This window comes from Pinus tabuliformis, chromosome X (genome assembly GCF_031772625.1).
Source record: "Pinus tabuliformis cultivar Carrire ecotype Pingquan chromosome X, CPIR1, whole genome shotgun sequence".
NCBI classification, from domain to species: Eukaryota; Viridiplantae; Streptophyta; class Pinopsida; order Pinales; family Pinaceae; genus Pinus; species Pinus tabuliformis.
In genome coordinates this window covers 306,582,414-306,590,089 of record NC_142308.1, presented here as the reverse complement: position 1 = coordinate 306,590,089, position 7,676 = coordinate 306,582,414, and positions in this window count along the sequence as shown.

Below are 7,676 nucleotides of genomic sequence, written 5' to 3'. Positions count from 1 at the left end.
AAATGAAAGCAGGAAATGTGTAATCTACTTTTGTAGAATCAAAATTGTAGATTGAAAGGAAAGAAGGAAATATCTAATATACGCTTGCTGAAGTGAAATTGTAGAATGGAAATGAAAAAACTACTTTACTCTTGCTGAAATAAGCTACTTAGCAGAAGGTTGCAGTAGAAAATAGAAGAAAATCAGTAAACACAAAATACGCTGACACTTCCCCGGCAATGGCGCCAAAATATGGTAAGCTCCAATATTGCAGTAATGATGCTGCAACTCATGGGACTCCATACTTTACTTTTATCAACTCGGTAGTTCGTAACAAACTTGGAAGCGACGATGCTATATGCACAAGTACTAGCTCTTACTGCAGGTTGTCACTTGATCATCTGGCACATGTTTTCTAGGAGCTTAAGCCAACTTCTATGAGTTCTTAGAAGAAGCTTTTAACAGTGATGGATGAAAGCTAACTCAAAAGAGGCTAATCTACTTGGAGAAAGAAGATGAAAGCTAAAAGGAAACACAAACCCTAGCAAACCCTAGTTTTACCTACTAACCCTACTTGTGTAAGAAAAGAGATGTAAGCTAGTGAAATGGATGCCATTGACTATTGAGAAAGTAAAATGCATGTGTTTAAGCTACTACTGAAGGAAATATGGAAAAATCATCTTTTTGTAATTTTGAGCAATTTTATGCAGAATTATTATGCATGTGTTTTAACTATTTTTGAATATGCAGACGTTTATTGGTGAAATAAAATGGAGTGGGCATTTGCAGGACGTTGGGAAGGTGTGGAGAGGACCTAAGGGGTTCCTAGCACCCTTCTAGAGATTTCTATCACACTCAGATCTCGAAAAATCGCTTGTGTGAACTTCTATAGGAGGCTGCAGGGGATCTACATGAAATTCTACAGGAAGTTCTACAAGAACAGGCCGAAAGTGGTTTTTAGAGGCTTGATGGTGGAAAAATGGTGGGAAAGTGTAAATGAAGGGTGGATATGGATTTTAAGGGATCTAGGACTTGGTAAATGAAGCTCAGGGGTGATGAAGATGGTTGGATTTGTTCAAGGATGAAGAAAGCAATGTTGCACAAAAATGTAGAAATTAGGGCAAGTTGGGAAAGTGTGGCGAAAGAGGGAAAGAAATCTTGAGCAAAGGATTGGACCAAGTTGTATGATGAAGGAAGGATAAGTTGGAGTGTCTTACAGGTGTTTTGCATACTTCTTTCCAAAACTTATCCAAGCAAAGACTAAAAAAAATAGAGATTTATCTATTTTGACCTAATCTGACCTAAAAACCAGAAATGTGATGAACATAATTTTATAGATAGGAAATCATGCAAGAAAGCTATGGAAACTAAGAAAGAATAGATCTAAGAATGAAAACACAAATGATATCAACTTTTTGCAACTCCATTTTGCTGAGGTGTATATGGAGTAGTCTTCTGTCGTGCTATACCACACTTCTTACATAATTCTTCAAATTCCTTGCTGCAAAACTCTCCACCATTATCTGTCCTTAGCACCTTTATCTTCTTCTTTGTCTGATTTTCCATGAGAGCCTTAAATTCTTTAAACCTGTCAATGGCTTTAGATTTCTTCTTAAGGAAATATATCCATGTATTCCTTGAGAAGTCATCTATAAATGATACATAGTACACAAACTTACCCAGTGATGGAACCTTCACAAGTCCAAACACATCACTGTACACAAGTTCTAATATCTGTTTCGCCCTCTTACTACCAGAGGGGAAACTCACCCGGTTCTGCTTCTTATATACACAATTTTCACATAAATCAAAATCCAGAGACCTATTACTCATACCTTCTACCATACCTTTACCATGAAGTATTCTAAGGCCCTTCTCTCTAATATGTCCAAGCCTCTGATGCCACAACATGGTCTTCTCTCCCGAGACCACTAGATTTTCTTCTCCACTTTCAGGAACCATAGAATTGTTGCACCCATTAATAACAGTGCTACCTTGTAGGTTGTACAGACTTCCAATTCAAACTCCCCCCATCAATACTAGTGCTTCCCAAACCATTTTGCAGGTATCCTTCTCGAACACTATTTTTACACCTACATCATCTAGTTTGCTTACAGAAATCAAATTTTTGGCGAATGCAGGAATATGCAGAACACCCTGAAGTGTTTTAACCCTTCCACCTTGCAACTTCAAATTTACTTTTCCATGACCAATGATTCTAGCCTTCCTATCATCCCCTAAGAAGACATCACCACCATCGTATTTCTGATACTCGTAGAACCACTCTCTATGGGCAATGAAGTGAAAGGATGCACCTGAGTCAACCAACCATGCCTCATGATCTACATGTGTACTTGAAGAAGCCAAGTACACATCCCCACTTTCATCTGAGGTGGTTTTTGCCTTTGAAGAAGGAGCATCATTAGATCCCTTTCCTTTATCAGGAGCTTTAGATTTATAGTCCCTTTTGTAGTGCCCTTCCTTTCTACATTTCCAGCACACCACCTTCACAGGTTTTCCTAGAGATTTAGATCTCCCACTTGATGACTTATTTTTGTTTATGTTCTGTGACAGTCCTCATACAGACAAGGCATCACCATTTTGGCTCTCCATATTTTTCTTTCTCATCTCCTCCATCACCAAGGATGAGACTATTTCATCAATCTGCAAGGTAGTTGCATTGCTACCTATTGCAATAACCAGACTATCCCATGAATTTGGTAGAGAACACAACAAACTAATGCACTTATCTTCATCTGGAATTTTAATATCAATAGATGCTAACTGACTTATCACAGTATTCAATGTGTTTAGATGTTCTGTCACCGAGTCTCCATCTTTCATCCTCAGGTTATACAAATTTTTCTACAGGAACAGTTTATTCACCAAAGACTTAAATTGGTACAATGTCCCTAACTTGTCCTACAAAGCCTTTGCTGTAGCTTCCCCTGATACATTCAACAATACTGAATCTAAGACACACAATCGTATTGTGCTTTTTGTCTTCCAATACAACTTCTTCCATTCTTCATCAGACTCTCCCATTGGTTTAGTACCTGAATCTACCACGATCCACTGATCTTTATCCACCAACAGATCCTCCATCTTGAGTTTCCACAACTCAAAACTTTTACCATTAAATTTCTTGATCTCTATCTTTCCACTACTTGCCATCTTCTTTCACCACCAGAATCGATTTCGCAGATCTTCCACTGAACAGGGTCTACCACAGGCCCGAGTGAAACCCCTCAGCAACAAAGGCATCCCCTTGAAGCCAAAACAGCTCTGATACCAAATGTAGGTTTTAACCCCATACAAAAAGTACCTGCATATGAATTCTAAAACACAGAAAGTAAACAATGCGAGAGCATAACACGTAAAACACATATACACAGAGATTTTCCCCTGGATCCCAAAACTAGGACTAGCAGCTTGATTTTTCATTATGTTCCTTTCAATGTTATAATAAACATATATACATGCCGAAGCATCCAATACCATGGACAAAAACCCATCGTGTCCAATACCATGAACTGAAAACCATTGCGTCCAAAAACATATGTGAAAATCATGCACAAAACATAGGTGGGTCCGCCCAACCTAACATTGGGTCCAAAACCAAAATTTTCTGGGGCGCTGCCTTGGACCCCATAAAGTGGGGTTACAGGTACGATTCAAACTGCCTGTGACCCCCCCACCACCCCGCTACACAATCGGTGCAATGAAGGGGGGCTCCGCCCCCCCTCTAAGCCCCTAGTTAACTACGTGGGCTAGTCGTGGAAAGAATATAACACAACGCAACATGCATCAAGCTAGTCTAAATTCAGATCTAGGAAAGCAAATGCTGAAAAATGCTACATGGAAAGAAAGCATGTAAGGCAATTTATTGCAAAGATAGAAATGACCATGGTGAAATAGATCTAGAGCAAAACATGAACCTTCTAACAAGCTGCAACACTAGAAATCCTATGGCAAGGAAAATTTGTGTTTTTTTGTGGCAGCAAGAGGGTCTTGGCCTCAGTTCATGGTCCCAAAGCGAGGAACGAAGGCTAAGGCACTGTTGATGGCCTTTTTGTATCTTTTTCATATCACTGTTCAACCTGCTACAGAAAAATCAAATGGAAACAACCCTCTAAATTACCAAAAGCAACCTATTCTTAACCAAGAAAGCAATTTATCTAATTGCAACTAATTCATAAACTAAAACAAAGCATATAAATGTAAAGCAAGAGGTTCTTGGCTGCTTGGATTGGGCCCTAACCCAAGAGCTTCAGCCCTCTAAGGTAACTCAGTGCTAGCTTGAACAAGATCTCATCTTCATTATCAAAATAATATGATTACATGAAATTATCAACAAAAGTAAGCTCGAAGTTGAGCAGAGAAAAGTTGCAACAAAAGTGCGAAAATTTGAATAGCATCCAACAACCTAATGAGGCCCTAGGCCTCTTTACTTATTCAATTGGAGCTCCCAATAGCTCCCTTAAAATTGGGGAGGCTTGGCTCCCAAAACTTGAGATAGACAACAATTGTCCTCCACTTGCTCGACTACCTCTTTGGTGCATTGATGTGTCTACTTGTGCTCCGATCTTTCTGAAGGAGAATTTGAAGTAGGGAGTCATAAATGAGGGGGAAAAACTCTTATAAATCCTCTCCCTTGTCTTCTTCGAATATTTTTTGCCAAATGTTCAGTAAATCTTTGACATTGTTTCCAAAATTGACCAAAAATCTGCATTAAGCACAGGTTAGACTTCAAAGCATAATGACCAACCCAAATCACTCTTTTAGCATAAATATAATAAAAAACATGCAATAAACTAATGAGAATGGTGGATTAAGCTAAGTTAGGAGGAAAAATGAGCCCATATAATTACCCATTTATGGGGCTCATCATCACCCCCTACTGAATGTGTAGCTGATCCTCTGAGCAACTAGTCCATCTCCTCATCTTTGATGGCCTTGATGGCCTCCCTAACATCCCAAGCTTCTAATGTGATATCCTCATCTTTGTCATGGAATCTTGCCTTTCTGTCCACTTCTTCCCACTACTGTTGTTCTTCTTTCTCTTTTCTACCCTGTAGCAGTCCTAGCAGCAGTGGGGGATTTAGTTTGAGGCCAATCCAATTGACTTTCAAATTCTATATAGAGTGCTTGTACAATGGCACTCTCCTTAATGCTTCTTTCATCCTTGTTGGGGAGTGATACTCCCTTATCTGCAAGCTATGTGGTAGTGTATTCCACCTCCACATACAAGCATGAATAGAGTCATCTCCAAGTAATCTTTCCATGTCCTCAAAATGTGCAATGGTCTAAGCCTAATCATTGATACACATAAGGGCACTCTTAGGACCATTTTCAAGAAGCTGTTGTGTTCTGATGAGATCCATGGGGTTTGATGGTTTAGCTCTGATCATTGGGGGTTCATTTTGCTCTTTTGCCATCAAATTTTTTATTTTTGTTGCCCTTTTCTCCTCATGATTCATCCATGATGCCATGGTCATCAGTTGAATGCCCCCTAGCCTAGAATTGGGGTCCCATGGGTTCATATCGGTGAGTTCCATGTTATGAAAATAGAACTCTGATATCGTTTCTTTGTCTTCTATTGAGCTTTTGTCACATAGGTCCATGAACTGTCTGTAATCCTGAAAAGGCATTGTGCCTCTCTGTGCCAATATCTTGATCTGAAACTGTAGCCACTAGTCTTTGAGGTATACTCCATATGATTTTTCTGGTGTTCTACACTGTAGTGCCTCCATAGACCAGCTGGCCATGCAATCTAATTGTGTTTCCTTTTCTTGCAGTTGTCTTCTTAGCAACTCATTTTCTGTTTCCAAGTGAGTTCTTCTGATTGCCTCTCTATGTCTTATAGTACTTAATTCTCTGCCCATCTCTCTAAGTTGGTTCTCCATGTGGCCAATATCCTCTACCGCCTTGGATTTGGCAATATGCATCCATTTATGGCTCCTTATTCTTTCTTTCTCGAGCTCAAAGAAAAGTGGGATTGCAAATTTCTGTGGAATGATTCCCCCCCGCCCCTCAAGAAGATTGTAGTAAGAGCCCAAACTAGGTTGGGAGTTAGGTTCTTGAGTCTCTGTTGTGTCCTCCTTCCCCTTTGGCTATTCTTCTACCCTTTTCTCAAGTTTTTCGATCTCCTATAGCTTAGTTAAGGTCTCCTATAGCTTTGTTAGGGTCTCCTGTAGAATAGTATCTGCCTCCTGTAGAGTGGTTTTTGAGTCCTGTAGTTGCACTCTTTCCTTCCAGGTGGAAGATCTAGGACTTCCTCTTTCATATGTGATGGGGCTTTTAGAGGAAGATTCTTCCACTTTGACAATGGGTGAATCTTCAATTAAAATAGGCACTGTTGAAGATGGTTGTGGTTTCCTATTTTTATCCTTGTGCTTTTCTAAGCCCTGAAATACATTGATGTTCGCCTCTTCCATTTTTGTTTGCATTTTATTGGGGTGCTGAGGGCAGCAAGAGCAGCTAGTGCCTCCCTTTCTAGGGTCTAAGGAGACACTTATGTCTTCTCTACCCCTTTTTCTTCTCCTTTTGTCTCCTCTATCTCTGCTGGCTTTGTTTCCTCTTGCTTTGTTTTGGTTCCTTCCTCCTCTGGTTTAGTTTCCTCCTTCTCTGTTTTGGTGTCTTCCTCCTCTGTTTGTTCCTCAGCTTCCTCCCCTTCTTCTCCTTGCTACTCTTCCCCCTCACTTTCAGAAGGACTGTGGTTATATGTGAGGGCCTTTATATCATCTTCTCTTGTCATATTCCTGAAGATTTACCATGCTATGGGAATTGTGAAGGTGTGAATTGATTCTTCCACTAATAGTTTAATTCACCCATGGCAAGCCAACTGATCTAGACCTACTGCCTTTAACTTAATGCTAGAGTCTATAAGGGACTGTAGGAGAAGATAGGAGATGCTGAGTTTTTGGGGTGTGGAAGAGTCCATGCTATATCTCAACCCATGGAGAAGTATAAAATGGTAGTCATAAACTATGCTATACCTTCCTTCACACGAAATATACTTGCTGATTTGATAACTGACTTCATCTGAAGGGTAAGGTATGCTTGTTCTTCTAATGCCATTTTTTTCTTCTACAAGATGTTCATTTGGTTGGAAGAAGGTTTTCTTGGAAACTTGTCCCATTGGCTTTTCATCTTTGCTCCAAGGTAATCCAAGGGGAAGGCTGGTAACTCTACTGATAAATTTTGGGGTGATTTCCATGGTGAGACCCCTGTGACCCGCCCCCCGCTACACAATCGACACAACGAAGGGGGGCTCCACCCCCCCCTAACCCCTTGGTTAACTACGTGGGCTAGTCGTGGAAAGAATATAACACAACCCAACATTGCAAGATGCTTTGATTCTTTCATTAGAAGATATAATTGATGCCTGGGTGGTAGATCCAGGGGCCTCACACCATGCCACACCTGATAGGAAACATTTTCATGATTATGTTCAAGGAGATTTTGGACAGGTTCATTTGGGTGATGATAAACCCTTTAAAATCATTGGAATGGGTACAGTTTTCATAAAACATCAAAATGGAAATCAATGGTTATTGAAGGAGGTAAGGCATGTTCTATATTTGAAGAAAAATCTGATTTCAACAGGGTAGTTGGGAGATGAAGGATGTGTAACTACTTTCACAGATAAAACCTGGAAGGTCACTAAAGGAGCCCTGATAATAGCAAAAGGAGAA